This window comes from Saimiri boliviensis, chromosome 16 (assembly GCF_048565385.1).
Source record: "Saimiri boliviensis isolate mSaiBol1 chromosome 16, mSaiBol1.pri, whole genome shotgun sequence".
Taxonomy (NCBI): Eukaryota; Metazoa; Chordata; class Mammalia; order Primates; family Cebidae; genus Saimiri; species Saimiri boliviensis.
Window position 1 is genome coordinate 43,012,652 of NC_133464.1, and position 27,257 is coordinate 43,039,908.

At 33.8% G+C, this 27,257-nt stretch overlaps 1 long non-coding RNA gene across 2 annotated transcripts in view; it reads left to right on the forward strand.

Moving 5' to 3' along the window:
- The first annotated feature begins 5,407 nt into the window (after positions 1 to 5,407).
- Positions 5,408 to 27,257, forward strand: part of LOC141581617 (uncharacterized) — a 309,949-nt gene continuing 288,099 nt past the window's right edge. The window contains exons 1-2 of one of the 2 annotated variants that reach the window (XR_012514349.1): positions 5,408 to 5,461; positions 24,637 to 24,717. This is a non-coding gene — a long non-coding RNA (uncharacterized LOC141581617). Of the gene's footprint in view, positions 5,462 to 5,520; positions 5,607 to 24,636; positions 24,718 to 27,257 lie in introns of those variants that run through there. The other variant, XR_012514350.1, reaches the window with a different exon arrangement.

Genomic DNA, 27,257 nt, shown 5'->3' on the forward strand with positions numbered 1-27,257 from the left:
CTCTCTCTCTCTCTCTCCCTCTCTCTCTCTCTCCCCTCTCTTCTCTTCTCTCCTCTTCTCTTCTCTCCTCTTTTCTCCTCTTCTCTCTCTCTCTCTCTCTCTCGTCTAATAAATCACTCTTCCGCAAAACTCTTTGGGTCCTCCAAGGCCCCCTTCCTCAGTCCTCGGGGTTAGAGAGGCCAGGAACCCAGGAGCTCTGGGAGCTGGGTACACTCCCCTGGTTACAATACCAGCACACACACACACACACACACACACACACACACACACACACACACAAAACCCTCAAATTGCCCTGTTTTTATCATGGTCTGAAATTATATTGTGTATGATAAAAAATGGGTTCAGTTTTAAAAATAAATCACATGGTTATATCTTCTTCATGAAATTATGTTTTTAAAGTAGGATGAATTACTCTTAAGTTTATATAGGTAGGTTTGCATTGCTTTTTACCACATACATAGTGAAGTCTCTCTACTTGGACACTAATATTACTAAACATGAATGCATAAATAGAAAGTAAAAGATGAAGGTATTTGGACCAGATCAATTAAATAGGCAAGAAAAACTTTCTTCAAGACTATTGCAATAGGAAAGGAAGGGTTTTTTTCAACTGCATTGAATAAAAGAAAGAAAATTACTAAACACAAGGGTAAACTAGCAGAAAAGTACTGGTGGAAATTAGGGGGATGTTAGTCAATATGATTAAGCCATTACTGTTTGCTAATTTGTACTTTTTGAAAGTTAGGCTCCTGCCTTCCCACAGAGACTGGGAGATAGAGGTGCTGTTTTACTAAATGATTACATTTCAAAGGAATGGCTCCCAGCTCCTTGAGAAAGACATTCCTGGCTTGCAGGAAATTTACATTTCAAAGCACCAAAGAAATAATTTACAATTACAAGTTTTCTTAAGCAAATGCTCTAAGAAAAGAAAGGTCAAGGCCTATAGTCAGAAAGAAACCTTTATAGAATTTAATCAAATTGTGAGGATCATTAATACCATCTTGGTTAGTAACTGAATAGAGTAATGTATGAAGCTAATAAGATCACAATATTATTTCACCGTTTAGCTCTAAGTTTTATTTCACCTTGATTATTCTGCAGTCAGAACAACTTTATTTTCAGGGTCCTATTTCTATATTTTTTTAAAATTCCAGTCAAAACTTTCCTTGTTAAGACTTTAATTTTTGTTGACAATGTTTCCCTATTAGTATCTTTTTCTTCACTAACTGGTCCAGGTAGATTAATTTGGATTCTAATTTCACAACTACTTTAGTTATTGCTATAATAATCAGTCATATCAGTCACATTTTTAAAAAAAAAATTATGACTGCTTGTAATTTGCATTGTCTTAAAAACCAAGTAAACACTGCAAGTGGATGTCCATCTTCAATAATTTAAACACATTAGGAACAAACTACAGAAAGCAAAAATTTTTATGACTCAAATCCTTGTTCAGGAATGTAGGCTTAGAGAATTTAAATATCTTCATAAAATTCAAGTTTATTCATATAGAAGAAAACTTTGCTTCATTAATTTATTCAACAGATGTTTATCAATAACCTCTTATGTGTCAGGCACTGCTCTAATAATGGGTATTTATGTTAGTAGGAATAAAAACCAGACAAGGCGTAAATGAGATAAATAAGTAAATAATTCATTTAGTAAAATATAATTTATTAGAAAAACATAGCAAGTTCGGTGGTATGTTATGGAAAAAGATAATGGAAAGAATAAGAAGGAATATGTTTTGGGAGGCCCCAGCTAAACTGGGGTTCTAGTAGCACAGCAGCTAGCAGCTAGCACCTCTGCCCTAATAGGAAATAAAGGGGAGCTGGACATAGGTGTTTACAGCATGCCTTCCGTGAGATACATCTTTCACCTGTAGACAACCTAATCACTAATTGTCAAACCTGTGACCAACAAGTCTGGGGTGGGAGTTAAGGGAGTGTCCCTCACAGGAAAGGCATGTTTATACAAATGGCTTATATTTAAACTTATTTAAACTTGTGGTTCTTGTCTGACCAATGTCTACTTTATGTTTGTCTATTGCCCTGGCACTGGGAGCCTGACCTAGCATTCCCCCAGGCATCCCACAGGAAACCTGTCCTGAGGTAGCCCTTGGTTCTTTATATAGAAGGAACAAATTCATTTCACCACTGCAGTAGGAAACAAGTTCAAAGATTTCTACTTACAGACTCTAGGCAAGGAGGAGATAATGAGTCAGGAGTGTAATTAATTATCTGTTTCCAAGTCAAAGGAGGAAGGAATGACAAGTCAGGCAGAAAGAGAGAGAAGCACCTGGCAACTAGCAGAGTATATGGTGAATTAGAGCATGGGTCACTTTAAGTCAGAGGGCAAATGCCTAAATGAATCAGATGCACAGATTACAACAGAAGAGCTGATAAATTCAGCTGTAAGAACAAAACTGCCTTAAAATTTTTAATATTAGCTGAATGCTAGCACCATGACCCTTGAAAGAAGAATGGATATGATTTGTCTGGACATTAATTTGTTCCACATAGTAGACTGATATTTTAAAGAACTGTTTTAAAGTGAATTCAATTAAACAAATGAAGAGAAGACTTGAGAGAGGTTTTGGACATAATAGGTTTGAATACCCTATCAAAATCTAATCAGAGACAGTAACTCGATAGTAGACTATGACCTGAAAGTTTAGGAAGGATCTCCTGCCCAGAGAGACATATTTGGTATCAGTAGCATATACCTGGTTGTATAAAGCAAATAAAGCATGATTTGTAAGAAATTCCGTTTGTCTACATCTTCACTATCTACCCACCTTTCAGAAAATTACATAACACTGACAATGATATTATACAAAAGATTAGAAAATTTAGTGTTTTACATCTTCACTTTCACTAAAATAACTGTGCTATTTATAATTACACTCAAGCTGAAATTATAATATCCAGACAGTTAACTAACTGGCCTGTGGGCTTTCAGCAAATAGGAAACTTTATATTGAAACATTTAGTCAAATTACACACCTTGATCATTCCAAAGCAACCTATGAAACATTTTACTCCATAGCCCTGGCAGGAGAAATTAGCATTTCCTTTACTCACTGATGATTGTATGATAATTATGACACTGGTATTATGACTGTCTTGCTCAAAACTGCTAGAGATTAAGCTTCTTAAAAAAAAATATATATATATATATATAAATACTAATATGTGTATATCTATATATGTGAGCACCTGTTTGTATGTATACACATAATCAGTGATCCAGAACAACAGTTTAAATACAGTCTGAGAAAGAAATTTTAATGTATCCAGGTATCACTGTGATTTTTTTCTATTTATTTTTAGATATATCAGTTTTTACTTATTTTTAAGATCAGTTGTTAGATGTATATGCATTTAGGATACTAATGTCCTTTTGAAAATCATTATATACACGTATATATATATATGAGAATATGTATACATATATATAAATGAGAATATTCTGTGTTCTGACTTCACTTTGTCTGAAATTAAGACAGTTATTTTAGTTTTCTTTTGGTTACTGATATACATACATGATATATAGCATATATGTATATATAATATATAGATATTAAACTCCAATTCATAGTCAAATTACACATTAGCTCATGGACTACAGACTTTACTTCCTCTCATAGCAACACGATGAATACTGGCTAGCCAAACTAAATCTAGCCTTACCACTGACTATCAACCTGACTGGAAAACTATTGGTAGTTACAGAATCTTTCTCATGATGTAATTTTATCATTTTAAAAATAGGACTTAAAGTACTAATTACAGTCTTTTAGACCCTCTATGTATAAATAACACATGAGGAAAATTTGCATATTATATTAATAATACAAGACCACCATTTACACAAGAAAATGCTCTTATATTTATTCAGATTCCATTCATATTATCACTGAAGCCCCAAATTATCCTAGGACCCACATATTGTAAATATAGTTTAGATAAATAAACATTAGATTGTGAATCATATAACAGAACTTTAGAAGTCTTTATTTACTGAAAAAGTATACAAGAATTGCTAACTCATGTCTCCAAATTAGCAATGTGGCTTTGCCAACTTTTGTACAATAGAAGAAATCCACTGGCCTTAGGAGCCAAAAAAATTGGTGCAATTACAAGTAACAGTAATAAATTTATCATTTTTCTCTATCATAATGTCACTGGCCATTATAATCTTACCAATTGCCATAACTATTAACAATCTTTACAAAAATACTATTTATCCACAGTACGTAAAGCCTTCTACATCACAAACTTTCTTTCTGGTGCCCACAGTTTCATCAGGTTCTAAGAGTGGTATTTACACAGAGAATTGTTATATTTTATTATAACTGGTTATCTTATTCAGGACTCTTTTCTCTCCTATCTTCCACGTGGATGATATCAAAACATATGCCAGGTCCTTCTCCCAACTCTCCTTTAATCTAACAGTTTCCAGATAAGAAAGAAGGACATAGTTTATATAAGTAGGCCAGTTCTGCCTTGTGGGGAAAAACAGTATTTTTTCCTAGATTTATGGGAAGTATTACTATCATTGTTATTGCAATGAGAGGTTCTAGAAGGGACATGAAACGGTGAAAATATGACAAAGAGGTCATTTGTCCTGATTTATTTTATTTCATTTAACCCACTTTGCTACTCTAGGAGATACAGATTACCCGTGTCCTAGTGACAAAAAAATAAAATAAACATTAAAAAAAAATTAAAAAATCTTCTAAGACTAAATTTCGCTCTTGTTGCCCCGGCGGGGTGCAATGGCATGACTTTGAGTCACCACACCCTCCGCCTCCTGGGTTCAAGCGAGTCTCCTGCCTCAGCTTCCCAAGTAGCTGGGATTACAGGCATGCGCCACCACGGCCAGCTAATTTTGTATTTTTACTAGAGGCGGGGTTTCACCGTGCTGGTCAGGCTGGTCTCGAAACTCCCGACCTCAGATGATCTGCCTGCCTCGGCCTCCCAAAGTGTTGGCGTTACAGGCGAGAGCCAACGCGCCCAGACAATTTTTTACTTCTTACCTCAGCGAGGTCCGGGTTCTTGTCTCAGGGCCTGGAAGAAACGGGCATGCAGATATCAAAGAGCGAGTGGAATATACTTTATTAAGCAAAAGGAAAGCTGTCAGCAGACAGAGGGGTACTGAAAGCACATTCCCAGTTACCCACTTCACAGCTGAATGCAAGGCCTCTTACCTGACGGCTGACGAGGCCGCGTTCCTTTTTTGAATACGGCGCGAATTCCTGGCGGTGGGACCTCATTTCCCCAGTGCGCATGCGGGTTCTTAGTGCGCAGGCGGATTCTTAGTGCGCAGGCGGGTTCTTAGTGCGCAGGCGGGTTCTTAGTGCGCAGGCGGATTCTTAGTGCGCATGCAGATTCTTAGTGCGCATGCAGGTACTTAGTGCGCATGCGGACCCTTTGTTCCCTGCGGCCATGTTTAGGTAAGCACCCTGCGCCAGTTCCTTTATCTGTGCTAAATTTAAAGTATAAGAGCGTGCGGGGCGGATCTGAGGTTTTCTAGGAGACCTTTCCTTTACTGTATGCCTAATGCAAGATGACTAACTCCTTTCACTAGCAAATAGCAAGGTATGGATTGCCTCAATTTTATTGTAACTGTACCTATTTCTCTGGGACACTGTTAACAAAAACAGCAGAGAAATTCTCTGATGGCACCATAATTATAATGATTGCTAAAGTATGGTTAACATATGATATGTCCCATGCTCAGTGCTAAGAACTTTGTGTGAATTATGTGATTTATTCATCATAACAAACCTAAGAAATGGTTGTTGTTAGACATACCATAGAAAGGAAGAAACAACGTTGGAGGAAATAAGTGTCTTGCCCATGTTTACACAAATAAGCTGTGGATCTGGGATTCAAATCTATAAAGCTTGATAATAAAAAACGTGTTTTTAACTCCTTTTGAAAATACATATATCTGTATAAATACACCTATATTTGTGTCAATATCTTTCAACAACTAGATATACAAAAAAAATGTGTATTTATGTGACATAATGTAAAGACAACTGTTTGTTAATAATGTCCTTTGTACCATTATGCAAGTTATCTTGTGAGGAAAATAAAATTCTCATATTTATTTTTTAAAATAAAAGAGTACAGTAAAATGAAGTTACAGAATTAAAGAAATAAAATTTTCAGAATTTCACAGTTATAGAAAAATATGTTTGCTTTTGAAAGGAAATTAGTTTAAATCCTTTCATTTGAAATATTGTGACTCCAACAATTAAATGATTCATCTAGTTTTGAACCCTTAATTAGTGATAACTGCTGCTTTTCTGAGCCATGTTTCAAACCATTTTGATTATAAGTACTAGGCCATTTTTATCTTGTTTTACCATAAAGTTAACTACATTTTCTAATAAATTACACTGGGAATAGTAAATTACAGATGGACAAGCTGTAACTAAGTTACTAGCTGTTGAGTACACTTTTTAAACTGCATTATAACCAAACACAAATAATATGAGGAGATTGATTCTAGACCAAATAGTCATGAAGAATAATTTATCCACACTAAAGGACCAGTACTAAAATATACAGAAGTAATGAACTCTGATGAAATGTAAGTGACTGAGCTAAGCCATGCATTTATGTATGCATATCATTTCAGATAGCTTCCCAAGTAAAATCAGGTATTTTTTAGACATGTAAATATTAAAGTAATAAAACCATTAATAGGAATGGGATATAAAACATGATCTTACAGTTTTTACATAAAATTAATTAAGATATGTTTTCTAGGTAGTACAAAAAAGTTTTAGAATAAAATATATTTCTAATTTTTGATATTTGAAATGCAAACCAAAACCACAATGATATACCATCTCACGCCAGTCATAATAGCTAGTATTATTAAAAAGTCCAAAAATAACAGATGCTGGTGAAGTTGTGGAGAAACAGGAATTCTGATACATTGTTAGTGGAAGTGTAAATTAGTCCCAAGTGCTGTGGAAGACAGTGTAGCAATTCCTCAAAGAACTAAAAGCAGAACTACCATTCAACCCATCCAATCTCATTACTGGGCATATACCCAAAGGAATAGAATCATTCTGTTATGAAGATACATACATTCATATGTTTACTGCAGTGCTGTTCACAATAGCAAAGACATAGACTCAATCTAAATGCTCAACAGTGATAGACTGAATAAAGAAAATGCAGTACATCTACACCATGGAATACTCTGCAGCCATAAAAAAAGTACAAGATCATGTCCTTCACAGCAACATGGATGGAACTGGAGGCAATTGTCATTAACAAACTAACACAGGAACAGAAACCAAATACCACATACTCTCACTTGGAAGTGGGAGCTAAATGATCTGAACACATAGACATATGGAGAGGAACAACACACACTGGGGCCTACCAGTGTATGGAGGGTGGGAGGAGGAAGAGTATCAGGAAAAATAACTAATGGATACTAGGCTTAATACTTGAGTGATGAAATAATCTAAACAATAAATCCCCGTGACACAGTTTTACCTATGCAACAAACGTACCCCTGAACTTAAAAGTAAAACAAAAAAAAAGAAACGAACAAAAAAAAAGATTTTATAGCAAGAAATGAAAGTGCAAACAAGATGGAATGAATCCATCCATGGTGATTTAACCTGTTTTGTTAAACTTAATTTTGTTTCTATTTCCTTATATAACTCAGCAAATAATGGGATGGTCTGTGCTGTTTAATTTAGTCTTCCTTCCAAGCTATATAGAGGTGGAGGTTGAAGGGTGGCTATAAAAGTAGAGGGATGTACAGACACCTACTTTATCTGTGTGTTATTTCAACTTATGTATCAGCTCTGAGTTCAGAAGGATGTGGGCAAGTGAAGAAAAAAATGCTTACTAATGGTAAACAAAATAGCTAACATTTGCTCTAAAAAATAGTAATGTTTATGTAAATGATGTATGAGAAGTAAAAAATTATAAAAGAATACCATAAATTCTGTGTGCATTTTCTTTCACCATAAATTTTTTTCTTGGGCTCAAGAACACTACTAGACTACTTTCCTCACTGTCTGTTACAAGTACTTAGGTCTTACTGAATTTGTTTGTGTATTGATTTTAAATTATCTTGATATTCTTATTTCCTAAATCCTGTGTAGAATTCAAGAGAAACCTCAAGAAGATTGTGTCCCTGATTTTTGTTAAATCCACTTGGTCCTTAAGAATTCTTTTTGTTTAATCTTGTGAAAACTTTGAGTTGTATAAATGAAAGCAATTTTATTTTTAGTGCATTTTTATTTTTTTTCTTTTCAGCTTTATTGAGGTATAATTGACAAATAAAAATTTATATTTATATAAATGTACAACTTGATTATTCAATATACATATATACTGCAAAATAAATACCACTGTCAAGTTAATACATCTATTACCTTGCATGGTTACTTTGTGTAACTGTTTTAGCGAATTTAAGGTACCTAATACAATATTGTTAACTAGAGTTACTTTGTTGTTTATTAGAGTCCCACAGATTATTCATGTCATAACTAAAAATGTAGCTTTGACTAGCCTCTCCTCATTTCTCCTAACCCATGGCAAGAACTACTGTATACTCTATTTCTATGAGTTTAATTTATTTAGATTCCATGTATAATGAGAAAATACAGTATTTTTCTCTGTGTATTATACTTATTTCACTTAGTATAGTGTGTTGGGGTTCTTCAAAGTTTTGTAAATGGCAAGAGTTCCTTTTTTTTTTATGGCTGAATAGTGTTCCATTGTACGTATATGCGACATTTCATTATCTATTCTTCTGTTGATGTACCTAGATTATTTTCGCATCTTGGCTATTGTGAATAATTCTGCTGTGGAATCAGGGGTACACTATGTCTTTGAGATAGGGAGTTTATTTCTTTTTTTTTTTTTTTTGAGACAGAGTTTTGCTCTTGTTACCCAGGCTGGAGTGCAATGGCGCGATCTCGGCTCATCGCAACCTCCGCCTCCTGGGTTCAGGCAATTCTCCTGCCTCAGCCTCCTGAGTAGCTGGGATTACAGGCACGTGCCACCATGCCCAGCTAATTTTTTTTTTGTATTTTTAGTAGAGACGGGGTTTCACTATGTTGACCGGGATGGTCTCGATCTCTTGACCTCGTGATCCGCCCGCCTCGGCCTCCCAAAGTGCTGGGATTACAGGCTTGAGCCACCGCGCCCGGCGGGAGTTTATTTCTTTAGATTTTAGATATATATCCAGTTATAGAATTGCTGGATCATATGGTAGGTCTATATTTTTGAGAAATGTCCTCAATACTGCTTTTCATAACAGATTATCAATCAACATTCCTGCCAACAGTGTGCAGAGATTTTCTTTTTTTTTTTTTCCACATTCTGGCCCAGACTTGCTACCTTTTTGATAAATAATATCATTTCTTACAGGTGTGAGGTGTTATTTCACAGGGCATTTGATTTGTACTTAATTGATTGTTAGTGAATGTGAGAAACTTTTCATGTACCTACTGGCTAATTGTTTATCTACTTTGGGAAAATGTCTATTCAGATATTTTGCCTATCTGAAAATTAGGTTATTTATTTTCTAGCTATTGAATTATTTAAGTTTTTAAAATATATTTTGCATATAACCCTTTGTCAGCTGTATGGTTTGCCAATATTATCTTTTATCCTGTAGATTGCCTTTTCATATTGTTCATTATTTCATTTGCTGTGTGGAAGCTTTCCTAGTTTCATGTAGTTCCACTTGTTGACATTTAAGTCTTTAATCCATTATGCGTTAATTTTTGTATGTGATGCAAGATGAGAGTCCATTTTTATTCTCTTGCATGTGGATATGCATTTTCTTTAATGCAATTTACTGAAGAGACTATCCTTTTCCCATTATTTATACTTGTGCTGTTTTCAAAGATTAATTGACCATATATGTGTGGGTTTTTTTCTGGGCTCCCTATTTTGTTTCATTGGTCTATGTGTCTGTTTTATGCAAATAACATTGTTTTTATTACTATACTTTTGCAATATGGTTTGAAATCATGAAGTTTTATTTCTCCAGTTCTGTTTGGAACAAGATTACTTTGGTTATTTAGGGTCGAGTTTGGTTCCACAAAAATTTTAAGATTTTTTTTTTTTATTTCTGTAAAAGATACCACTGGAATTTTGTAGGAATTGCATTGAATCTGTAGATTGCTTTTGGTAGTAAGAACATTTTAACAAGTTTAATAGTTTTAATTCATGAACATGTAATATCTTATTTTTTTCATCAGTGCTTTACAGTTTTCAGTGTGCCAATTATTAATTTCCTTGGTTAAATGTATTCCTCTGTATCTTTTGTTTCTAGTAAATGAGATATTTTTAATATTTTCTTTTCAATAGTCTGCCCTAAAGCAACTGATTTTTTAAAGATTGATTTTGCATCTTACAACTTTAATGAATATTTAATTAGTCTTTACAGTTTTTTTTGGGTGGAGTCTTTCAATTTTACTATACATAAGATTATGTTGTCTGCAAACAGAGACATTTTCATTTTTTCTTTCCAATTTGGATGTCTTGTCTTTTCTTCTTTTTATAATTTATTTATTTTGCTTTAGGTGCATATTATATCTGGCATTTCTCCCCATGTTATCCCTCCCCACCCCCCATTGTCTCTTTCCTACCCCCACTCACCTGCCCCCATTGTGTGATGCTCCTCTCCCTGAGTCCACGTGTTCTCATTGTTCAACACCCACCTATGAGTGAGAACATACGGTGCTTGGCTTGCTGTTCTTGGGTCAGTTCACTGAGAATGATGGTTTCCAGATTAATCGAAGTCCCTACAAAGGACATGAACTCTTCGTTTTTTATGGCTGTGTAGTATTCCATGGTATATATGTACCACATTTTCTTTGTCCAGTCTATCATTGATGGGCATTTGAGTTGGTTCCAGGTCTTTGCCATTGTACACAGGGCTGCAATGAACATACATGTGCATGTGTCTTTATAATAGAACAATTTATAGTTCTTTGGGTATATACCCAACAGTGGGATTGCTGGGTCAAATGGAATTTCTATTTCAAGATCCTTGAGAAATCACCACACTGTCTTTCACAATGGCTGAACTAATTTAAACTGCCACCAACTGTGTAAGAGTGTTCCTATTTCTCCACATCCTCTGCAGCATCTGTTATCTTCCGATTTTTTAATGATCACCATTCTAACTGGCATGAGATGATATTTTAGTGTGGTTTTGATTTGCATTTCTCTAATGACCAGTGATGATAAGCATTTTTTCATATGTTTGTTGGCCTCATATATGTCTTCTTTTGAAAAGTGTCTGTTTATATCCTTCACCCACTTTTGAATGGGCTTGTTTGTTTTTTTTCTTGTATATCTGTTCTAGTTCTTTGTAGATTCTGGATAATAGCCCTTTGTTGGATGGGTAGATTGCAAAACATTTTTCCCATTCTGTTGGTTGCTGATTCACTCTAATAATGGTTGCTTTTGCTGTACAGAAGCTCTGGAGTTTAATTAGGTACCATTTGTCTATCCTGGCTTTTATTGCCATAGCTTTTGGTGTTTTAGTCATGAACTCCTTGCCTATGCCTATGTCCTGGATGGTTTTGCCTATGTTTTCTTCTAATGTTTTTATGGTGTTAGGTTTTAAGTTTAAATCTTTGATACTCTCTCTCACCACTCCTATTCAACATAGTATTGGAAGTTCTAGCCAGAGCAATCAGGCAAGAAAAAGAAATAAAGCGTATTTGATTAGGAAAGGAGGAAGTCAAACTGTCTCTATTTGCAGATGACTTGATTGTATATCTAGAAGACCTCATCGTCTTAGCCCAAAATCTTCTCAAACTGATAAGCAACTTCAGCAAAGTCTCAGGATACAAAATCAATGTGCAAAAATTACAAGCATTCCTATATACCAATAACAGACAGAGAGCCAAACCAAGAGCGAACACCGATTCACTATTGCTACAAAGAGATTAAAATACCTAGGAATACAACTGACAAAGGATATAAAGGACCTCTTAAAGGAAAACTACAAACCACTGCTCAACGAAATAAGAAAGGACAAAAACAGATGGAGAAACATTTCCTTGCTCATGGTTAGGAAGAATCAATATCTTGAAAATGGTCATACTGCCCAAAGTAATCTATAGATTCAGTGCTATCCCTATCAAGCTACCAATGACCTTCTTCACAGAACTGGAAAAAAACACTTTAAACTTCATACGGAATCACAAGAGACCCCGCATAGCCAGGACAATCCTAAGCAAAAAGAACAAAGCTGGAGGCATCACATTGCCAGACTTCAAACTATACTACAAGGCTGCAGTAATCAAAACAGCATGGTACTGGTACCAAAACAGAGACATAGACCAATGGATGCCTTTTCTTTTTCTTGTTTGATTACTTTTGCTTCTACTTGCAGTAGTATGTTGAATAGAAAACATGAGAGTGTGCACCCTTTTCTTGTTCCTTATCTTGGTAAAAGCTTTCAGCTTGAGTAAGAGGTAAGCTTCAAGATTGACATATATGGCCTTTATTGTGTTGAGGTACATTCCTTGATATTTAATTTTTTCAGAGTTTCATCATGAAAAGATAATTAGATAATTTTTCTGCATCTGTTGAGATGATTGTATGACTTTTTTTTTTCTTTATCCTGTTAACATAGTTGATCACATTTATTGATTTGCATATGCTGAACCATTATTTCACTTCAGGAACAAATCCTGGTGTATGATACTTGAAATATGCTGTTGAATTCAGTTTGCTAATATTTCGTTGAATATTTTTGCATTTATGCTTATCAAAGATACTGGTTTGTATTTCTTTTTTGTGTTCTTGCCTGGTTTTAGCAAGGATAAATACTGACCTCATTAAATTAATTTGGAAGTGTTTCTTTCCACATTTTTTAAAAAGAAAAGTCCTGGAAGGATTAGCATGAATTCTTCTGTAAATGCTTGATATAATCTATCTCTGAAGCCAGCTGATTCTAGATTTTCCTTTGGACATATTTTGATTACTATTTTGATGTTCTTATTACTGGACTGCTTATATTTTCAACTTCTTCAAGATTCACTTTTCGTAGCTTGTTTCTAGGAATTTACTCATTTCTGTTAAGTTATTCAATTTGATGGTGTATAATTGTTCACACTATTCTTGGGATTCTTTGCATTTTTGTAACATCACATGTAATATCTCATCTTTCAGATCTAATTTTATTTATCTGCGTGCTCTCTTGTTTTCTTGGTTACTCTTACTAAAAGTTTTTTTTAAATAAAACTTTATTTTTAAAAATATCTTAATTTTTTTATCTTTTGTCTTTGTAGTGTCTATTCTATATTACTGCTCTGATCATTATTATTATTTTCTTCTTACTAACTTTGGGGTTAGTTTTTTTTTCCAACTGGCTAATTTTGAATATATCTGTCTTTAAGTTCATTGATTATTTATTCTGCTTTGTTAATTCTGCAGTTGAGCTCTCTATTGAATTATTCATTTATCTTACTGTATTATTCAGCTCCTAGCTGTTTATTTTTCATGGCTTTAATTTTCTTCATAAGCTATTCATTTTGTTTGTAGATGTTTTTAATTACTTTATCTAGTTTTCTGTGTTGGATTGAGTTTTTTAAGATTTATTTTGAATTTGTATTCAGGCAATCCATAGATCTCCATTTTTTGGAGGGGGTGGTTACTGTGGCTTTATTGGTGTCCATTTATGGTGTTGTGTTTGTGTGATTCTTAATCATACATGGAGGCTTTTGTTGAGGTCTGTGCATTGGGAGGAGCTACTCTTCCAGTCCTTAAATAGTAATTTCAGCAGGTAAAAGTCTTCTCTTGTTGTGTCCAAAGGCTTATGGACTTGCCTCCAGGATCACATCAAGCAGGGTTGAAGACTGATTACACAGCTGCTGTTGGGTCCATAGTGAGATCCACACATGGTAGCCTGTTATCATGGGCTTTGGCCGGCATGAATTATTTTTGTACCTGAGCACCTAAAATTGACTCTAGACCTGTGGCAAGTGGAGTTGACAATAGAACAATGTTCTGTTTCAGAATCCAAAGTCAGGTTTTCATACTGCATGCTTGCTACCAGGTGCATGAATGGGTTTGGCTTCTGCCAAGGCCATGGAAAGGCTCCTGTTGGGTTACTGGATGAGTCTCTGGGAAGGCGAACTGATCCTAGACTACAAATCAAAAGGGCTGTAACTAAGTCACGGGGCTCATTCAGGGTCAGTGGATGAGTCTCTGGGAAGACAAACTGATCCTAGACTGCAAATCAAAAGGGCTGGAACTAAGTCACGGGGCTACTTCAGGTTCCATAGCCAAAACAGCAGTCTGCATGCCTGCCTCTGTGGCATGGACAGGCATGCCTAGTACTGGTTCCTAAGCAGAAATGACTGCTCCTGGGCTATGGCTATGAAGGGCCAGTTGTGGGTTATAGGGCTGCTTCAAGCTCCATAGTTGGACCCAGATTAGATGCTTGCCTCTGGGGGAATGATTTTAATGTTCAGGATGACCAGTGGAACTGTTTAGCCTAAAAACTATAATTAGAATATCAAATGCTTAAATATACAAAGATTGTTTTAAATGTAAATATATTTGCATTTGTCATTTACATGTTTAGCCAGTCAATTTTATTGTGATTTTAAATTTATAGGGTTTTGATTACATTATTGACTACAAATAGTATTAGCATTCAGACTTTTGCCTTTTTAATATATAGGCAGATTTTGTGACCTATTACATACAATATATTTTATTTATTGATATAGAAAATGATGTGTAATAACCAGTTGTTGCCTGGGCTGAAATTCTGAAATTTTTGCTTTATATGCTGTAAGAAAAATTTGTTGATTATACTGTGCTTTGGTATATTTTTCTTTAGAAAATAATCCACTATTGATCTAAAATATTTTTTCTGTGAGTTTATTTTTTAATTTATTTGTTAAGTATTTCTTAAGGTTATTGCATCCAATAAACTGCCTTTAAGTTTTGAATTTGTTTGTTGTAAACAGATATAAATAATGTTGTTATTTAAAGCAAGATTACAATCTCCTCATTTAAACTATTAATCTATATCCATTTTTGTGGATTAGTGATATATTTGCATTTGATTCTACATCTAATTTTGTTTGTTTTAACCAATATATTTTCTTTTTAATGTTGTTGGTGTACTTTTCTACATGCAATTCAATACACAATGTAAATATCCCAAATTTCAATATAATTTGATACTCATAGAATTGGGGGTTCTGGGAATGTGTGGCTTATAAAGAGTTTATTCAATGTATTCAAATATCTATACATAAAAGGAAATATCTACTATAACCTATATTCAGCTATTTATGAGATAAGACTCTTGTGTTTTTTCAAGAGGACTTGTGCTTCTTTTAAACATTTTTCATACAGTGTGTAAACATTTGGGAAACTCAGGAACAGTTTGGAAACAGGCTAACACTCAGATGTATGGAAAATAAAAAGTGTAAACTTGGACTTGCCTGAGAAAACAGTTTGTTTGAAACATACAAGATTAAGAATAAAGAGAACAGTTTGTCCAAATTATTCTCAGTTCAGGTTTTGTTAAAGTAAAAAGAGAAGTGAGGAAGAAGTCTTCTAACGGTTTCCAATTTAGTGACAAAATCCAATTAATTGACAATGGCTAACTTTTTTTTAAATTTTGTTTTTATTTCTCTAAATAATATTTATTTGCAATATAAAGTTCTTGAATATACTTTCCGTAGTTTATCTTCAAGAATTTTATGTTTGATACGTCTTTTAATTGTATTATTTCAATTTTAATTTCTGATTTTTAAATTGCGAATTCTTAGAAATATTTATTTTTGGCCGGCTCATGCCTATATCAGAGCACTTTGCTAAGCCAGGACTGCGGATTGCTTGAGCTCAGGAGTTCGAGACCAGCCTGGGACACATGGTGAGCCCGTGTCTCTACAAAAAATATTTTTAAAAAAATAGCCAGGAGTGGTGCTGCACACCTGTAGTCCCAGCTACTTGGGAGGCTGAGGTGGGAGGATCACCTAAGCCCAGAGTTGGAAGTTGCAGTGGACCAGTAACACACCACTGCACTCCAGTCTGGGTAACAGAATGAGAAGTGAAAATCTGTATCAAAAACAGGAAAAAAAAAAAAACAAAAAATTGCTTTTGTATAAAAAAGTGCTTTGGTATATTTTTCTTTAAAAAAATAATCTACTCTTTTAATTTTCAAGATCACCAGTGGAAATGTTTGCCTAAAAATTGGCTAAACCTCAACCTTCTAAACTCATTTGTTTCTAGTACTTTAATATATTTAAAGATACTTTGAGATTTTACACAGAGAATTATTATGCCATTGAAAACATAATGATGACTTTTAAAATTTCAAACATTTGTGTGTTTTTTTTTTTTCTTGTTGCTTTAACTGGTGTTTTTGCTCTACTCTGGTTAAACTCTCTACTTTGATTTTGAAATGGTTAGAGTATAGATTGTTGCATGCTTCTCAGAATGAAAACATTTAGTCTTTCATTTTAAGTTTTCATTAAGTCTTTCATTTGTTTCATGGTGCCATCTTTAGCTTTTTTTTTCAGAGATTTTCTTTATCAGATTATATTGTTACATGTTATTATATGAATGGGTGTTAAATCGTACCAAACACTTTTCTGTCATGTATTAAGAAGATCACTTTTTTTTTCTTTTTTTAAACGGAGTCTGGCTCTGTCGCCCAGGGTACAGTGCAGTGACAGGATCTCTGTTCTCAGACTCAAGCAATTCTCCTGCCTCAGCCTCCTGAGTAGCTGGGATTACAGGAATGCGCAGCCACGCCTGGCTAATTTTTATATTTTTAGTAGAGATAGGGTTTCACCATATTGGTCAGGCTGGTCTCGAACTCCTAACCTTGTGATCTGCCTGCCTTGGCCTCCCAAAGTGCTGAGCTTACATGCATGAGCCACCATGCCCAGCCTTTTTTGTCCAATATTAAATAAACTTTACATTCTTGTGATAAACCATTGTAGAATGTGACATATAGAGAAATTAAGAATTTATAAAAATAACATCAAAATAAAACCATAAATTTAAAGAAAAAGTAAAAATATAATGACAAAATGTTGACATTCAAAAAATAATGTCAAGAGAATCACAACACCAACAATTTGCTCTCTGTATACATCAATGTAACTAATATAGCAATATACTAATATAAATATAAATGTAATTATATGTAATACATGTAGAGAAAACAATTAAAAGAAGAAAAAACATACATTTTATACAGCTTATCAGTTATTTCATGCATGTTTATTTTTACTGAAATATATTCAAATAGCCACATTTTCTGCTTTGAAAAAATTATTATTGGCGTTTACAATAAATAATTGATTTTTGTTACAAAGGAGATTTGACTATACAGTGTTTCTTCTAACACTATCATTCAGAAAAATACCATATGACTAGGGAGTGAAATTTTCTTTCTTATTTTAGCAAATAATGCATGTGAGCTGTACCATTTTAATATTTGGATGATGAAGATTATAGAAACTTTCAAAAGTTATTTAAGCTATGAATATTACAGAGGTATAGTATGTAATCACACTTATTTAAAAATCTATTTTTATAATAGAGTAGGACACTGTACCCTGATTAGATATTATACACGGGTATATTATAGGATCAAACTTATTTATACATGTATTTTAGTAATAGAATAAGATATCTACAAATTGCTATATAAATTTATCTATAAATGACATTTTACTTGACAAATTCTAAAATTCTTAGTTTAAATTTAATTGTCTTGTCACAGTATTGAGATTTTTTTTGTATAACTTTTGCATTTGTAAGAGTATTATTCTATTCCATTAGATTAATAATTTGTGACACATTACCTCTTTCAAATCTAGAGAAAATGAGAATGTGCTATTTATTTAATATTGTGGATATCTTTTTGCTTTAAACTTTTTGTTATTTTTATTTTCCAAAAATTAAAATACAATGCTTAATATTGTGTCTTGCATACTTCATTCATAATACACAGTATAAAGTTCAGATATTTGAGATTTAGATGTTTAGAAGTAATTACTAGTTTATACTCACATGTATTTAAAATGTTATAGATACAGAATCTAAATAGGCTATTTATGCAAATACTCCACGGCAATAAATGATGCAAAACCTCTAGTATTATACTTAAATTTATACTAGTTGCTTTTACATTATCTCATTATCTAAGCACTATACATATTTTATATCATTTTTCACCTCACACACAGGGAAACAGGACAACCAAATAAAATATTTATTAAAATTATTGAGATTTCAGTAAAAATATTATACAATATTCTAGATATAAAAAGATTTAGTGGATGTAAAACATGTTTTAATATAGTACCTTACATGCTATATGTGATGAGTTAGATTCACAAAGAAATAAGTTGCTTCATAATTACGAGAGACTTTAGTTGGAATCCGATGAAAATATTTTAGCTTGGTTAAATTCAAGCAAAAGTAATGAATTTATATGATTGCTTTATGCGTAGAATTCACAGTCACAGCATAATGAAAATCCCTTTCCATTTAATTCAGAAAACTAAAGTGTGCAATAGCTGTTTCTATACCATAGGTGTTACAACATAAGAGTGTGTGTTTTTGTTTGTTTGTTTGTTTGTTTTGAGACGGAGTCTCTCTCTCTCGCCCAGGCAGGAGTGCAGTGGTGCAATCTCAGCTCGCTGCAACCTCTACTTCCCGGGTGCAAGCGATTATCCTCCCAGCCTAGCTGGGACTACAGGTGTGCACCACTATTCCTGGCTAATTTTTGTATTTTAGTGGAGATGGAGTTTCACCATGTTAGCCAGGATGATCTGGATCTCCTAACCTTGTGATCCTCCCGCCTCAGCTTCCCAAAGTGCTGGGATTATAGGCGTGAGCCGCCGCGCCCAGCCAATAAGTGTTTTTTTGGAAATTAACATGAACAAATTCATTATGATCAAGTCTACAAGAAGGATAAAAGCTATTCAAAGAGATTTGTATAGAAAGTGATGGTATGTAACTGACACATCTTGAGACTCTTCCTGAAGAGAATATGAAAATATAAATTATTAAACCACAGCAGTTATCCAATTATGTAATTTTCCATTAAGAGTTAGGGGCATAGTTATAATTTAGTATATAGAAATGTTATTTTAAATAATGTTATAAGATTATTAACATATGAAGTAAAAATTCAAGGGTATCAAGAAACGTTTTGGAAAATATCCTCACTCAACATGAGAAAGGAAAGGATATTCAGAGGAAATTAGATTTAGATTTAAATGTCAATAGAAGAAATTATTTAAAAGAATGAGCTACTAGGCATGTAAAAAATTCAGAAGTATATCAAAGGATAAATACAAAACTTTTCTGATCATTTTTAATGACACTTGGGTTGACAATGGTTATTCAAAATCAAACTGAAAAGATTTTGTAAATACCAAATTTAATGTCCATTAGTTTGAACGTATCATGGGAAGTATGATAATTACAAAGCATGAAAAGGGTAAGGACCTAAGGATGGACCCAAAATAAGGAGATATGTATAATAATGGAGACATTGGATTCCAAAAAGTGAGAGGGTAGATTTACTACATCACACATAAGATCAGGGACAGAATGAGTGCACAAATGGAGTAGGTGAGTTCATAAAGGAAGACATCTCCACAATTTGTATGTATAATAACCTGGCTTATGACAAAGCTAATTGAGTTCTAGCCTACCTAATATTTGAGTTATTTACTATTACAATGGTTGGCTAATTAAATAGGTTGGTGTTCATGAGTTCTCATAAAAATGTAAGATACTCTGTTCCCTCTCCTTGGAACTTACTTTGCTTTAACTACTTAGGTATTTTTGATAATATCTTGGTCAGAATATATAGAAGGTGAGGCATTTTGAGGTACTAAACATTCATAATCAGTTATTTAAAAGTGCAATTAATGTAACTCAAAATACCACACTTCTATCCAGTTCAAAACTATTCTTTTAACCAGACATGAATGCTACTAAGAAACATGCAGTGAGAAAAGAAGGTATATCAGGATGATTGAGTTCATGTCTAACATAACCAGGATGGCTTTCCCTATGAACTTCATGTGATGTAATATTGGTAAAATATATTTTTAAAGCATATGTTCCCAAACTGCTTATGAAACTACTGAAGCATTGAAAATCACAAAAGAAGAACTATATCACAGGAGAAGGATGAGATGAGAGAGGAGGGAAAGAAGGAAGGAAAGGAGACTCTAGGTCATAGTTAGCAGCAATACAAATTTACCAAAAACCATGGGAAAAATTAACTGGTCAAATCACTAACGGCAAGAACTGCACAAGTAAAAATGGGTGGACAATTATGCTGAAAGTCAAAGAGATAGAAAGTTTCCTACAAATAATTTTTCCCAAAAGAAGATTTCTCTCCCTAAGAATTATCTTAGGACAATAGCACAATCACAGAAAAAGTTGCCAGAGGTTCTGTAGTTGTGCATATACACTAAAAAAAGAGGGCCAAAAAATGTTTTATTTTTAATAAAACTGATAACCAAATGTTTTCTTTAAGAACAATGGTACCACCATAAAGTCTTCTGTTTAGTGGAAACAAACAAAGCAGAGCAGAGATAAGAAAGTATTGGAACAAAATTGTAATAAATTTGAGGAGAAGCCCGGAAGAATCAGATCTCAGAAATTATCATAACAGCAATGATAACCAAAAACGGAAAGTACTATCTCAGTTGAAAAGTTACATAGACTCTAGTGTTGAAATGAAGGAACAGAAACAAAAAACACAATTTCAGACTTAACTCTGAAAGACAGAGGAGTGCTTCCCTAGAAATGTACTATGTTTTGTCTTCAATTATAACGACAGAGGAAGAAACATTCAAACTAGGAAACGAAGATAGATAATTTCTTAACCCTACTTCATTTCAAGAGAAAATTTCTACCTAATTTAAATACAGGGTACAAAAGTGGAATTCAATCTCATTATCAAATTACCTCATATATAATAAAAACATAAAATTAAACCTAATATAAAATTTTCCTATTATCAATGTATACAGGACAGAAATAAACCACACAGCAGCTGTTAATTATAAACTAACAGTGTGAATTTTTTTTTTTTTTTTTTTTGAGACAGAGTTTTGCTCTTGTTACCCAGGTTGGAGTGCAATGGTGTGATCTCGGCTCACTGCAACCTCGGCCTCCTGTGGGATTACAGGCACACGCCACCATGCCCAGCTATAGTGTAAAATTTTTTATAGGAAAATGCAGTGATGATGAAAGCCAGGAAAGAACATAATAAATCGAGGAAATAAGTCAGAACATTTGCTATCAATAAAATCAAGGAGTATAAAATATAAATCTGAACATACTTTTTAAAAGACAGAATTAACTTTATTAAAAATAATAATTTTAAGATTAATTTCTGAATCTAACAAAAGGATCTATACTATAAATTTTGATACAATATCACTTAAGAAAAGGCAGGTGGTGTTACTTTGAAATTTTAACGTCCTTAACACTAAAGACAAAGGAAATGTATATCAACAGTGTTTTTTTTTGTTTAAAGAACTTTCTTCTTTATTAAGATACCATACTAGAAGTTATGAAGGCTTTCTGTTGGAACACATTTGAAAAATAGAGTAGCTTTAGTTTAATAACTTGCATTGCAGAGAAAATTCTTAAAGAAATGCATGTCAAAGTCCAAGTATTAGTTCAGTGTCCTGTATTTGATTCCACATCTTCATAGGAAGGTCTTCTGCAATAGAATATGTTCCTATAGAGCTGGGATATATAAGGTTGCTTGATTTCCTTATCATGCCTCCACTGCAATGTTTTATAGTTAATAAAGTTGTATTATATGAGGGGTGTGTTAAAAATTTTGAAACCACTATATATCCATACTAGAACAGAGTGATTATATAATAAACAGTAGATGAGAAGCAGGGTTCCTCACTGATGGAGTGGAAGATTAGAGGCAAACACAAAGAGAAGACTAGAATGATCGCTGTGATACAGATTAGTGTTGAAGACAATATAATCTCTTTTACCATTATAATCAGTATAATCTCTTTTATGTTAATATACACAAAGATACATGTAAAATAATTACAGATATGTATATATAAACAAACACATATAAACAATTACATTGCCTTACACTGTTTGCTGAGAAGCAAGGAGGCCCTAGCAGCAACAAGCATATCTAGAGCTCAGGTCTGGTTTCCAATGCCATTCTGCAATAAAAGAAACTAGTTCTTTTTGGAGAAAGAAAGTGACTGATTCCAGAGCTTGTACAGGGAATATATAAAATGAGCCTGGAACATCTGAAAATCCCAACAAATAATAACATGCACACACGTGCATGTGTGTGCACACACCAACACACAATTACAGATCATGCCAAAGGGACTCAGAAGCCAACTGAAAAAGTAGCTAATACTCAAAGCTGAAATAATTTGAACAACCTAACAAAGTATTATTACATTATAACTCAAAGTAGTAAGTCAATGTCAATAAATCCATTATTATGCAAATAAATACTTGAATAAATAAATATATTTGTCAGGATAAACAAGTGACCCTGGCAGAATTCTGAATAATTTTTGTAGATACTCTGTCCCTGAGGTGTGATAGCATAATTTCCCATTCCTTAAGTGTGATTTGATTTGCTCATAGTAACTTCCTTCCAAGGAGTATAGTATAAAAAGGGAAGAAAAGAAGTAACATTACAGTGGATAAATCTAACAAGCACTACATAATACAGGGATGAAAGTCAACATTGAGACTTATATGTCATGTTGATAATACGTACTTTTGATGTGATGTGATGAAAATTTTTTTTTTTTTTTGAGACGGAGTTTCGCTCTTGTTACCCAAGCTGGAGTGCAATGGCGCGATATCGGCTCACCGCAACCTCCGCCTCCTGGGTTCAGGCAATTCTCCTGCCTCAGCCTCCTGAGTAGCTGGGATTACAGGCACGCGCCACCATGCCCAGCTAATTTTTTGTATTTTTTAGTAGAGATGGGGTTTCACCATGTTGACCAGGTTGGTCTCGATCTCTCGACCTTGTGATCCACCCGCCTCGGCCTCCCAAAGTGCTGGGATGAAAATTTTTTTTATATATATGATACTTCTCCGAAACCTATAATCCCTGTCTAATCATAAGAAAAATACCAATTTAGGGGCAGTCTGTAAAGTACCTGGACAATGCTCCTTAAAGCAATTAAGGTCATCAAAATATCTAAGGAAGCCAAGTGTAGTTTAATATACACAGAGATACATATAAAATAATTACAGATATGTGTATATAAACAACATGTAAACAATTACATTTTTTGTTTATATACACATATGCCATACAAATGTAAAGTATTATTATTAAGGGACTGTTTTGGGGGTACATGGGAACTGTCTGTACGATGTAATTTTTCTATATATTTGTATATTCTAGGAATTTTAAAAGTGTATTAAAGTATAAGGGAGGAGGCCGGGCGCGGTGGCTCAAGCCTGTAATCCCAGCACTTTGGGAGGCCGAGGCGGGTGGATCACAAGGTCGAGAGATTGAGACCATCCTGGTCAACATGGTGAAACCCCGTCTCTACTAAAAATACAAAAAAATTAGCTGGGCATGGTGGCACGTGCCTGTAATCCCAGCTACTCAGGAGGCTGAGGCAGGAGAATTGCCTGAGCCCAGGAGGCGGAGGTTGCGGTGAGCCGAGATCGCGCCATTGCACTCCAGCCTGGGTAACAAGAGCGAAACTCCGTCTCAAAAAAAAAAAAAAATATATATATATATATATAAGGGAGGAGGAATAACAAATAAGCAATGACAATAGAGCATGCATTTAAGGGAAGAGATGGCAGAAAGGGTAAAAGTGTTAAGAAATAAAGAGGTATTTTTAAAGATCAAAAGAAAGTTAAAGACCAATAAGACAGGCAAACAATATTCAGCATATGTATTTTTTCCAGTATATTTTAATTTGTATCCAAAATTTCTTAATAGAATATATAAAGTATTTAAAATTATAACTTTAAGTCTTAAATTTAAAAAAATACTTGCATGAGCACATAGAAAGAAGAAAATGTATACCTACAAAAATCCAGTCGAGGACAAGCAAATTCTTAGAAAAGACATAATTTGGATATTAATAAAGAAAATTATTTTATGCTTTCAGGCAAAGAGTTCAATGCAATTATGAAATAAAAATTCACATAGACATCAGATCTTATCAACACTAAAATTTAACTTTCGTTGGAAATAGTATGCAATATTATTTTAAGATTTTCAGAGGTATCAAGTGTGAGCAAACCAATATTCAGCTAAGCCTGATTTCAAGAATAAATGTCTCAAACAAATAGTTATAAATATACATGAACTCAGCATATATTTTTTCATTAATTTAGCTTGATGAATGTGTAGGTATAGGTAAAGTAAGGCCAGTGGGTCAAGAATGGCTCACCTTTTTGCCCTGTTGTGTTTTTTTTTTTAATAAATATTTTCAGGGATCACAGCACTTCTATTCATTTTTGTATTTTCTATGGTTTCTTAAGCACTACAATGTCAGCATTAAGTGTCTGCAATAGTAACATATAAACCACAAAGTCTAATATATTTCCTGTCTTGTTACAGAAAGATGTTGCCAATCTTGTACTACAGAATAAACTTCAGACAAACAAGAACTCATTAGAGAAACCTTATCCCAGGGCCAAGGTGAGAGCATTGAATTTATTTACTTAATATTTTAAGTAAATTTAGATTTTATTTATTTGTTGATACAAGAGAAAAAGACATTGATACATATTACAAAATAATATTTAAGTTTTATATGCATTGGCAATGTAGAAATCAATTTTGGTGTCATACAAAAGGGAACATGGGAAAATGTTCTATCAGAATAAGTTTATTGGTTGTATAAAGGTAATAGCCAGGTATAAAAAATAATATTAAAAGCTGATAAATCAAGTATTAAAACTTAATTGTTGTTATTGTTCTTTTTTAATTTACATAGCACAGGTTTAAAGTTTTGCTTGTGATTAAGATGGTAGAAGGGAAGAGAAGAAAAGGAAAAAACAGTAATTATTTTTCCAAAAATGACTCCTAGAATGCAGGGATAGAAAACCAAACACTGCATGTTCTAACTTACATGTAGGAGCTGAACACTGAGTACTCATGGACACAAAAGAGGAAACAATATATACTGGGTCCTATCTGAAAGTAGAGGGTAGTAGATGGGTGGAGATTGAAAACTATCTATTGGGTACTATGGTTAACACCTGTGTTATTAAATAATTTATAGACTAAATCTCTGCAACATATAATTTACCTATATAACAAACCTACACATGTATCCCTCAACTAAAAGTCTAAAAAAAAAAAAAAAAAAAAAAAAAAACTAAAAAGTTTAAAAAAAAAAACCCACACATCTTAAGAAATGGAGAAAAATCTTTAATAAGATTAAATTTACGTATATATAAATTAAATAAATTGACAGAAGATATATCTATGAATATGAATATATTTTATACATTCTCAGGGAAACAGTAACATGTGGCAGCATATAATATAGAAATAACTGGTTTTATTATAATATGGATTTGCTTTGCTTTATATTATTAGCATAAAGTTTACCACTAGAACAACAACAACAACAAAATTAGGAAAAGAAATAACAAAGGAAAGAGAGAGCTCTATTTTCAGAGATTTCAGTAACTATTTGGAATCCACTTAAACTTTTAGCCTCTAGAAGTGAACTGCTGCACTAATCTAGAAAGTCTTTGATCTATAATTGGCATAATAGGCAGCGAGAAAGTGAACCCTTCTAAAGCAGAAATTGTAAAATGTATATCTGATATCCATTTTTCCTAAAGAGGAAGGGTTCAAGTAGGTAGCTCAACATTGCTTCATGTGGCATGGCTAATAATTTGGCTAAATGACCGGGGGCTTACAGAAAAGAAAAACTAGAGCATTGCATAAGTGTGCGTCTTGGTAAATGAACTGTGTAAGTGATTAATGTCCCATCTAAATGTTCATTCAACAGTGATGAGGCCATTGATAATCAGGTGAGAAAGATAACTTATTCTGTGGAAGGCAGTTAGCGTCTTTCTCAGTACCCTAGCATATGCTCAATAAACTCATGAACAAAAGTCAATATGTTGTTAGGAGTGGAAGTCTTTGTATAGATTCAACTAAATACATTTTTTCTCTCAAAGGCTGAAGTGACCACAATATCCAAAAGCAGAGATCAATGCTGAGGGTCCAAAATGGCATCATTTGTCAGGGGAGCAGTCACATAGGTGGCAGGGACTTATTATAGATGGCTTTCATCGTAGATGATTTTGTCTCACTGAAAAAGACATTGATGTTGGACATAGATGTGCATCCTTTGGAAAAGTGCTCTGACAACCCTTTCTTCTGTTGACTTACGAAAGCTTTATTTATATGAAGACCATAGGGAGAGGCATGGAGCAAATTCTCCCTCATAGCTGTCAGAAGGAAACAACTGTGCCTAGCCTTGATCTTGAAATTTTAGCCTCCAGAGCTATGAAACAATAAATATCTGTTGTTTAAGCAACCCAGTTTGTGAGACTTTGTTACACGATCCCCCGAAAACTAGTACAACAAGCAAAGATTTGAGGCAGTGCTAATCTTCTTTTACGTTTGTGAGTGGAAGGGTGTTTAGAGATGCTGAGTGACAGGTTATTGCCTGTTGGTACTCATGACAATTTCCTCCTTTATAAGTATTTGACTACATTACAGGGGCTGGAAAGCTCTTTTGCCTGAACGTTTCTAGTTTAAATTCTGCCATTAAAAGACACTTGTATAAAGAATTGGAAAGTGAAATAGAAGCCAGGTTTGCCCCTGCAGCCGTAGTGAGTAAGCACATTGGCTTTGATAGATGACAGATGGGAGGTTTTGCTGGTAGCTTATGGGCATCTTCTTTAAATCCCCCAGCTGGAGACTGCAGGCGGCTCATCTTATTCAGTGGCTCCTGGTGATATCTGCACTTCCTGATTACTTGAACAGTGGTTATGGATTCCTTGACCTTCTTACCCCAACATTTCTGACATTATTTTAAGACTGTAATTCCCTATATTATATCCCTGGCAGTTTGAAATACCTAAAGCCATATCAGTTTTTCTAAACCAAATACATATCCCCTCAAACTTTGTAAAATAAATTAGAATTTAGAAATAGGAATCCTCATATAATCCAAAAATAATGAAAAACTTTACAGAATATTACTATGAAAG